General features: G+C 39.5%; 1 pseudogene; it reads left to right on the forward strand.

The window, feature by feature from the left end:
- Window positions 1–2,737: 2,737 nt before the first annotated feature.
- Window positions 2,738–3,784, forward strand: LOC107402839 (melanoma-associated antigen B4-like; annotated as a pseudogene).
- The last annotated feature ends 7,060 nt before the right edge of the window (window positions 3,785–10,844 follow it).

The following is a 10,844-nucleotide window of genomic DNA, read 5'->3' on the forward strand; positions in this document are numbered from 1 at the left end:
CCCATTGATAGAGTGTGAAGTACTTCTTAGGAGCCCATGGGAACAGGATAGGATAAACGTTTGGGTTGACCAGTCAGTATATCTAGATATTCTAATAACAACCACCTGAAAGTTCATTAGTGGCTGAATGCTGAGCACAGAATGAGGATTCTATGTTAAACTATTATTCTCACCTTCATAGAATATAAAGAATGGGCTAAAATGGAATAGGAAAAATGAAAGTGAATCATATGTGACAAGGGTATGAATTCATTCCTGAAACATTTGGCAATGCCCATGATGTAAGTGAAGGAGGACTTCAGCTATAGTTTTCAGGATCCTCATTTTTCTACTCAGAATTTTGGATGCCATGGTTTAAGGAAGGATAATTAAAATCAGAAAAGGAAAATCAGAAAAAAATCAGGAAGTCCAGGCCCTGTCAGCAGTCCACATGACAATAAGAGTTAAAACAGAGGGACTCAGAAACACAAAGCAGACAGGACCCCAAAAGCCTCCCAGAAGCTGTTAGGTCTTAGAGGTCCCAAAAGTAGTGACAAAATGAAGTGTATGCAATCAATTTGATATCCTATGGCTTACAGGCTGCCTCCAGTCCTTAGAAAGAAAGTGAACAACTTGCTAGGAAAAGTCATTTCCTACTTAGTCAGAACTCACAGGGAAGAAAGAACAATGATCTGAGATCTTTAGACTCATTTCAGAAGATGGGAAACGCTTTGAGCAAATGATTAATCAGTTAGTATTGTGAGTTATTTGGGAACTCTCACCTTCAGGATCATAACAGGACTCATAAATTCCCATGGTTTCTGTTCCAAAGAACAGGTCTACTACATCCCAGAAATCAAAGATTCTGACTTCAGCTTTGCCTTCAGTATTATTGGTGTGGGCTCTGTTCAGCTGAATAAAACATCTTAAGTGTTGTCAGGTGAGTAGGTGTATAACCGCAAAAATCTGTGAGAATCCTTTAAAGGCCTCTGAAAATTTCTGCCTCCCATGCTCTGAACAGATGATCACAAAGGAATAAGACTCAATGTTGTGATGATTTGGAGTCCCAACAGACCCCATAGAGCCCTAACCATAATCAGAACTGCTCCATCTCACTTCCTCATCAGGGCACTCATAGCATATGGAAATTATGAAAGCATGAGCAATCATTGTGCAAGCTCAAGCCAGACCAAATTGTAGCACAGAGAGGGAAGGTAAATATGATTTCCCACCCCTAGCAGAGGCAGTATTGACAATTCATGGCTACTGGAAGAGGGAGAATCAATTTTCTTTAAGAGTGTTGGCCCTGGCAAGTCATTCATGCTCCACTGGAAGGCCACAGATCCAGGAATACATGGGCAGTGAAACTGAACTTGAGAAGTGGGAAAAAAAGTGAGGACATGGAATTGTGTAAGGAGGGAAGAAGGGGTGCATTTGGGCAGAGTCAAGGCATACTATATGAAATTTTCAAATGAATAATTTTAAAAGAAGTAAGATCTTTTGTCTGGGACCCATTGGCTTATTTCAAGAAGGACAAAACTCACCCTGGGCAAAATAAACACAATTTGAGTTGTTTGGCAACTCTCTTGCCTGGAATAAGAGAGAGGGCTAGCATACTTCCAACTCTGGGGTTCTAGTCAGAGGACCAAATAGATTCACAGTAAAGGGAGGAAGGGTGGACATGGTGAGACCTTGACTTCTGCTTCAGGATCCTGAGACAGTAAGACCTTGCTTCAGCTGAGAGGTACAGCCCCTGTCAGGCATGCTATCCACTGGTGTCAGATGCCTTACAGGATAATCAGAATTCAAAAGGTGTCAAAGTGAAATACACTGTGAATCCTCCAAGAAATAATCCACCTGAAAAGGAGGCCACAAAAGCCTTGCCTCTGCTTTGGTCTCTAGAATCTCAAAACATAACAGGCAGTTAGGCTCAGTGGCAATTGATTTCCTTGCTCTTCTCAGGAATGAAATCCTACCTGGGAAACTGTAGGGCTCAGAGAAGGGGAAAGCTCTATCCCAATTACTATAAAGTAGTAAAAATTAAGGGATATTTCAAGCTGGGTGGGGCAGGGTGGCATGCAGAACTGCACCCCTCTATGGTGGCCTGATTGTGTTCAAGGGCAAGCCTATAGACTGAGTTGCCCCTGATATTTGTCATTAGAAAAACAGGGAAGTGAGATACTTTTTCTGAGAAGCCTGCCATTACCTACTGGTTAAAAGGCTCATAGTGAGGACTTTGATCATTGTCGGAACTATATTCCTGGTAACAACAGGGATCCTCAAATATCTCCCTCTTTGCCTGCACTAGTAATCTGTGTTTGCTTCTGAATATTCCTATCATGCTCTTTTTAAATTTTCTTCTGTATAATACTAGGAGGCACTGCAGTGTTAACATTAGAACAGCAAAGGGATGTGTAGGTATCCAGACTGTGCCAAAAACCCTTTAGCAAATGGGGATCAATATTAGTCCATACTCTTACCCAGGATGTCCCAAACCTAGTTGTCATGCACTCATCTAACTAGAATTTATTTCCTCCACAGATTTCTCAACACACAGATTACCTAGGACAATAGGAGCAAAGTGAGTTCCCAGAAACTTGTTTAGGAAAACAGCAGAGTGGGGACCTCGTTAAAGGAAAGTTACTCTCTAATATAGTGAAGGTATGGTGCTCACATAGTGTCATTTTGCCCCTCCAGATTTCTGCATTGCCAGGTCTCCTGCCTACATCTTGTCCTGCTGCCCTTGAACCAAGTCATCATGCTTAGGGTCCACAAGAGTAAGGGGCGCTCTCATGCCAAACGTCAAAATGTAAGGGAGAAGAGTCAAAGTCTGCATGATGCTCAGCCCACTGCTGCAAAGGAGGAAGAAACATCTTCTGTTGGTCAAGGGGATACTCCTAGCTCCCCTGACACCTACATTCCCCAGGATACTCAGGAGAATGTAGCCTCTGTTGCTGATGATTTAAGTGTGTTATTCATAGGTGCTGTAGGTGGCAAGGCTTCTGATACAAATGCTGAGTTTTCTGTTATAGATGCAAGAGACCTTATGTACCTCCATAATAGACTCTAGTATTGACTCTACACACAGAGATCTTATTTACAGGCAGGCGAGTATATTGATGGACTTCATCCTGGAGAAGTTTAAGGTGAAAGAGCCATTTACACAGAAAGGTATGTTGAAAGTAATTAACAAGAAGTGCAAAGAAAAGTTCACTGTTATCATTAAAAGAGTCTCTGCCTGGCTGGAGTTTGTCTTTGGCCTGGAGTTGAAGGAAGTTGATCCCAGTTCTTAGTCATATATGCATGTGGGCAAGCTGGGTCTCTCCACTGAGGGAAGTCTGAGTAGTAATAGTGGGTTGCCAAAGACAGGGCTCCTGATGGCCCTCCTGGCTGTGATCTTCATGAGTGGCAACAGTGTCAGTGAGGGAGAAGTCTGGGAATTCCTGAAAACACTGGGGATATATCCTGGACAGAATCATTCAATCTTTGGGGACCCTGAAAAGTTCATTAAAAAAGATCTGGTGGAAGAAAATTACCTTGAGTACTGCCAGGTGCCTAGCACTGATCCCCCCACCTATGAATTCCTGTGGGATCCCAGAGCCTATGCTGAAACCACCAAGATGAAAGTCCTAGAAGTTTTTGCTAAGATAATAATGATGTTCCTAGTTCCTACCCTAGTCTGTATGAGGAGGCTCTGAGTGATGAGGCTAATAGAGCAGCAAGGAGAGTTACAGCTGTGCCTGGCAATAATGTGAATTCCAGGACTCATCTCAGGTGCACAGCCCACAGATCCTCCCACAGCTAGCTGGGTTTGAGAGTTTTCCAGGTTGTTGAAGAGTAGTCAGCCTTCTATGTATTATATGCTAGAAGTAATGTAGTTTGTAACTTTTTGTGCTGTTATACATGAGCAAATTAAAGATATTTTATTGTTATATTGCAAACGTTCTTTTAACCAAAGAAAATGTCTCACAGTCTATGCTTCTTAATATTTAGTCTGACATGTTTATTGCTATTTGTCTAGTTTAAGATAGAGTTTGATGATTTTAAACAACTTAGTACAGCATAAATAATTGATTTTTAACACACCACAATATAAGATGGTTTTGGAAAAGTGATTTTATATACCTCTAGTATTAATAAAGTACTGTGGGATGGTCTGTATGTCAAATCTGTTGCTCTGATTGGTCAATAAATAAAACACTGATTGGCCAGTGGCCAGGCAGGAAGTATAGGTGGGACTAACAGAGAGGAGAATTGAGAGAACAGGAAGGCAGGAGGAGACACTGCCAGCCGCTGCCATGACAAGAGCATGTGAAGATGCTGGTAAGCCACGAGCCACGTGGCAAGGTATAGATTTATAGAAATGGATTAATATAAGATATAATAATAGTTAGCAAGAAGCCTGCCACGGCCATACAGTCTGTAAGCAATATAAGTCTCTGTGTTTACTTGGTTGGGTCTGAGCTGCTGCACGACTGGCAGGTGATAGAGATTTTTCCTGACTGTGGGACTGGCAGGACTAGAAAAACTGTAGCTACAATAAAGGTGTAACGAATATAGAATGTCATATAATAGTTTGATGTACGTTTTTTCCTTTGCTTATTGTGTTAATTGAAATAAATTTGGAATTAAGTTTTCTCCAAGTGTATGAGAGAAATTGATTTGTAATAATTCAAAACTTTCACTCTTTTCAATATTTTGTTTTTACATGAACATTAATTAAGCAGCTGCTCTAAATAGCAGTCTCCCCTAATAGTAATAGAGATAGTACAAGAAAAATCATCTACCAGTCACTCAAAAATATTGAAGCCTGACAGCAAGTACATGTAAGGAAGAAGGTGAGATAGTATATAAGCTATGAAGACCAAGACAAAAACATGAAGAAGGGGGGACAAGAGTGTGTACATGATATATATATATATATATATATATATATATATATATATATATGGTATATGCCCACCAGTATGTGCAGATATGTGCCTGTGCACTCATGAAGAATCCAGAGGAGGGCACTGGGAACCGGCTTTATCTTTTTATGGTTTATTACTTTGATAGGAGTCTCTCACTGAGGTTGGAGCCAAGATGATGGCCAGCAAGTTTTAAGGATCCTCCTGTCTTTGTCTTTATAGAAGCGGGGGAACTGGCACATATGTGACCATGTATAAATTTGTACATGGACACCAAAACTCAGGTTCATAGGCATACACAGCAAGTATCCTTACCTGTTGAGCTACATCCTGAGCTCTCTAAAATTTACCAAGAATAATATTTTGTGGTTTTATCAGTTAAAATACATTTGAGTAATGTGAGGAGAGAAAGCCTGGGCCTGCCAAGATTCTCTGGAATGAAGAAGACTGAGTGAGTGCTGTGTATAGGAAGAGGACACTGATTTTTAGGAAGTTAGTTCTCTTTATCTCTCATATTTGCATATATCAACTGAGTATCTGCTCTTTGGGAAGTTCTGTGGTAGTACTGGTGATACTCAGAAAAAGATTGAATTTCATCCCATAGAATTTCAAAACCAAGGAAATAAAATCTTATGAGGAAAATATTGCAATGCCCTATGGGAATTACAGCAAAGTAAGAATAGATGAAAGTGAGAGTGAAGTTCCTGAGGCAAGGCACTTTGGATTTTGAAAATCTCAAGTCAATATAATGTAATATATTTTAAAGTAAGCTGCGTGGTCGGTTATATGAGCCTATGATACTGATGAACAGTATACAGGTCTCCATAAGATATATCAGAATATTGAAGAAAGATTAGTGAATGTAAAACTACTTTGTAAAGGAGGTGTAAAATTAGGCTTTAATATGAGACACTGCCTTGACATTTGGTGGAACTAGCAGGACCTCAAATGACCTCAGCATTTGTTTACTCTGTTTCAGAATACAACCTCACATGTACTGGCATTGCATAGGGTATGATGTTCTCCTTGATTATTATAACCTGACTTCTAGTGACCTTGCTTATTTATCATGTATGCCCAACCCTGTGTGGCCTTGTATTTCAAGTAATATAAGACTCTCATGACTATGAGTACAATAAACATGTGAATGGTTAATCAATTCCCATCTTTTCTATATACTGTCTAGTATTGTGTTTAAATATCACATAATCCTATTATGGAAATTCCACTTTAACCCACATGCAGGTTAAATGGGCTGTTAAAACATGATTATGAAGTATGTTGTGGTCATAGGCAATCTAGAAAGAATATTATGCAGGAAAATCTGTAAACTTATGTGGGATAATATGAAAGTACCACATTGACTTAAACAGGATAAATGTATTTATTATCTCACAATTCTGGAAGCCAGAAGTCCAATATTGAGATGTCAGCAGATTTGATTTCCTATGAGGCTTCTGTCATCAACCTAAGTGGCATCATCTTGCTGTCTATTCAAAGGGCAGGTTATCTACATGTGCAGAGTGGGAATTCAATAAAAATTATAATGGGCCAGTGGATTATAGCATGATTACCCTTTTCTTAACAACTAAGATACAGTTATAAGTGAGTACATATCATATTAGTCTTTCTAGGTCTGAGTTGCCTCACTCAGAAAGGCTAAGTAACAAGGAGGGCTTGGGGGGTGGCACATGGGTCTTTCTGGGAAGGGGAAATAGAATTGATTTTGGGGGTGGGTGGGGATGGGATTTGGAAAGAGTGGGGTTAGAGGCAGCTGGAATTGGTGGCAGGCAGAGCACAATGTGGAAATCTAATGCAGCGGAAAATTCCTGGATGGTTCAGAAACCTAGGGTAGAATACAACTGACAAAAGGCAATAAATGATTCCTAATAATATTCTGCTACACTCATATATCAGTACCTAGCCCAATTGCCATCAGAGAGGCTTCCTCCAGCAGCTGATGGGTGCAGATGCAGAGGCCCACAGCCAAACATTAGATGGAGCTCAGGAAACCCTGCAGAGGAGGTGGAGGGAGGACTGTAGGAGCCAGAGGGGTCAAGGACACAAGGAGAACAAGTCCCAGAGAACCACCTAAGCTGGGCTCATAGGGTATCACAGAGACCAATCACAGAGCCTCCATGCATCTAAGTTATGCCCTCTGCACATATGTTGTGATTGTTTAGCTTGGAGTTTTTGTGGGACTCCTAAGAATGGGAATAGGAGTGTCCCTGAGTCTTTTGCCTGTTTTGGGGAACATTTTCCTTCTACTGGGTTGCCTCCTCCTGACTTGATATGAGTGTTTGTGCCTTGTCTTAATGCATCTTGTTATGCCACATTCAGGTGAAATCACTGGAGGCCTGCTCTTTCTGAAGGAAAATAGAGGGGAAAGCATCTGGGGAAGAAGGGAGATGGGGTGTGTGTGACTGGGATGAGTGGAGGGAAGGAAGGCTGTGGTCAGAATGTATTGTATGAAAGAAGAATAAATAAAAAAATAAAAAGAAAAATATAATGGACAGGAATGAGAAATATTTTGCTTCCTCCATTTACTAGAATACAATGCTCAAACAGACATTCTTTGTTTATTGCTGGATAGTTACTGAAGAGTAAGAGTAATATCCCTCTAAGGTGAGAGGTGCAGTCGCCATTGTGTTACTATGATTAGCCCAGAACTGTACTGAATGTGCTTACCTATTAGACTATATTAAATGTATTTTGGCTAAACATAAGGGAATATTTTTTGTGGCATGAAATGAATGAGAAAAAAATGTAGATGGAAGGATAGTTGAGAGGCACTGAAGGTTTTGATGCTTAACAAAACTCTAGGAGCTTTGAATTGTAGCTAGGTAGAGAACACGCCCAATATCCAAGTTAAATAACATGGGTTGCCATAGTGAAGAGTCTAATTCTACTTGCTATAGCAAAGTTTTAGCTTTTATTTGAAAGCATTTCCTTTTCTCTCTTATAACTCATAGAAGATGGTGGTATTCTACAGTACAAAATTACTATAGTACCATTCATAAACTACTAAATATTTGGCAGTTACCTTGACAGGTATTTTATACATGACACATATTCAATTACTATATAAAGATTTTAATTTATTTGGGGTCAATAACAGAATAGCATAGACTAGGTAGCTTTAAAAACAACAACAAAATATTTACTAATTTATATCCTAGAGTACAGAAAGTCCAAGATCAAATAGCTGGCCAGTTGGGTACCTGGTGTGCCCCTCACCCCTTCACACACTTTCTTGCTTGCTTCATGTCCATATGGTGTAGATTGGGACACAATATTTCTGGTCTTTTCATATGAGGGTCATAATTTATAAAGTTTCTATACTCATTATTCAATCTAAATATAATTATTGCCAAGAGTAGTGTCACATAGCTTTAATTCTAACACTCAGAAGGCAAAGGCAGGTGGATTTCTTTGAGTTCATGGCCAGCCTGGTCTATATAGTCAGTTCCAGACAATCCAAGGATATACAGTGAGACCCTGTTTCAAATGTAAGTAAATGAACAAACAAACAAAATCATCTCCCTAAGGCCCTGGTCACTTCTACTGTTACATTAGCAGTTATTTTTCAACTTATGAGCTGTAGTGGTGCTCTGTAATTTAAGTTAAGGAATGCAAGTTCAAGGCCTATCTAAGCTACAAAATGACTTCACTATCAATCATCAACCTGAGAAATTTAACCTGATGCTATCTAGAAATAAAAAAAAAATAAAGCAAAACACTAGGGAAGTTACTCAGTGATACTGTGTTTTCCAGTTTTTCACATGTTCCTGGATGCTATACCCCTGTATATCTCTCTCTCTCTCTCTCTCTCTCTCTCTCTCTCTCTCTCTCTCTCTCTCTCTCACACACACACACACACACACACACACACACACACACACACACACACACACACACACAAAAGAAAAAATAAAGTACCACATATGAAGTTTGGAAAAAAGCCATGAATACTGAGTCCATAACAAAGTTTAATAGTCTCAATTGTATGATAAATAACCAACACAATTCTCAAGGTTCAGAACTGGAGAGATGGGTCAGCAGTTAAGAGCACTGTATGAGCGAGAATTGTTGAGACCAAGGTTGGAAAAAGCACAGGGACAAATAGCCAAACGAATGGAAACACTTGAACTATGAACCAATAGCTGAGGAGCCCCCAACTGGATCAGGACCCCTGGATAAGTGAGACAGTTGATTGGCTTGATCTGTTTGGGAGGCATCCAGGCAGTGGGAAGAGGACCTGTCCTTAGTGCATGAGCTGGCTGTTTGAAACCTGGGGCCTATGCAGGGACACTTTGCTCAGCCTGGGAGGAGGGGACTGAACCTGCCTGGACTGAATCTTCCAGGTGTAGCTGAATCCCCAGGGGAGTCCTTGCCCTGGAGGTGATGGGAATGGGGGATTGACTGGGGGAAGGAGGGGAGGGAGGACAGGGGAATCTGTGGCTGATATGTAATATTAAATCAAATTATGAAAAATAAAATAAAATAACGAAAAAAAGAAAATTAAATTTTTAAAACAGATTAAAAAAAAAACAGTGACTATTTTTTTTCAGAAGCCCTGGATTCAATTTTTAACACCCACAAGGTAGTTTACAACCTTCTGTAACTCCTGTTCCAGGAGATCTGATGCCTCTAGCAGCACAACACACACAGAGGTGGTGAACATGCATACATACAAGCATGCACATACACACACACACACACTATATATATATATATAATATAAATATATAATAAATAAATAAATAATAAATAAAAATATAATATAAATATATATTCAAATAAATTTAAAACATTCTCAAGATTCTTAAGGTATGAAATATTGGAGCAAGTACAGACTGTTGATCCATCTAGCATGTGCGATTCTACTCTTCCCACAGTAAAACTGACCTTTTGTGGTTTTAAGCATTAATTTTTTCTTCACTACCTTTTATTTTTGAACTTGACATCTTTTTATTGACATTCATCTATTTTTTTTTGGACAGTTTCTCTGTGTATTTTTGGTGCTTGTCCTGGATCTCGCTCTGTAGACCAGGCTTGGCCTCGAACTCACAGAGATCTGCCTGGCTCAGCCTGCTGAGTGCTGGGATTAAAGGCATGTACCACAGCAGCCTGACGACTTTCTTGTATTTTTAAATCATTCCATTAGTTGTAGAAGTTCATAGAGATAATCTCAAGGTGATGGGATAGATCTCATATGTGGAAGTTTTATAACTGCATAAATAAATGAAATGCAAACTATAACTATTTCCTCAGCCTAGTAATAGGCTCTCTCTCTCTCTCTCTCTCTCTCTCTCTCTCTCTCTCTCTCTCTCTCTCTCTCCCTCTCTCTCTCTCTTTTCTCTGTCTCTTTCTGTCTCTCTTTAAAAAACAAACCAAAAACTAGAATTTAAAAAAAACACAAGAAATACACTCCCCCCCATAATAACACAAAATTTTATCCTAGATGATTTGAAAAGAGATTTTATGCTCAAAATACTGGATTGAATCCACTGCCAGAGTAAAAAGAATATGAACATAAATAGAGGGTTTGATTAATAAAGGGGGAAACTGGTAAGAATATAAATATCTCTATGTAAAGTGTAACTTCAACCGATTGGGATCTACAAACTCACATGGCTTAGTCTCCTTCCTGTACTAATCAAATACCTTGAAAACTTGAGTCTGCATAATAAAGAGATGGAATACATATTTTCTCTTGAAGTTACTTCCTCCTATTCTAAGTCTTCTACCTGATGTTCAACTTTATCTTCTCCCAACACTCCGAAGACACACCCCTGCTTTTCCCGGTGTTTGAAGGGGGTTATTACTCGTGAATATTTACAGATACGACTTCTGCCGTGAAATTTAAAAGAGACGGGAACCATGGCAGAGATCGGGATAATTACAGACATATGAAAAAGAAATTGTGCAGAAACTTCCTTTCTGCGTGCTTAA

The sequence above is a fragment of the Peromyscus maniculatus genome, chromosome X (assembly GCF_049852395.1).
Source record: "Peromyscus maniculatus bairdii isolate BWxNUB_F1_BW_parent chromosome X, HU_Pman_BW_mat_3.1, whole genome shotgun sequence".
NCBI lineage: Eukaryota > Metazoa > Chordata > Mammalia > Rodentia > Cricetidae > Peromyscus > Peromyscus maniculatus.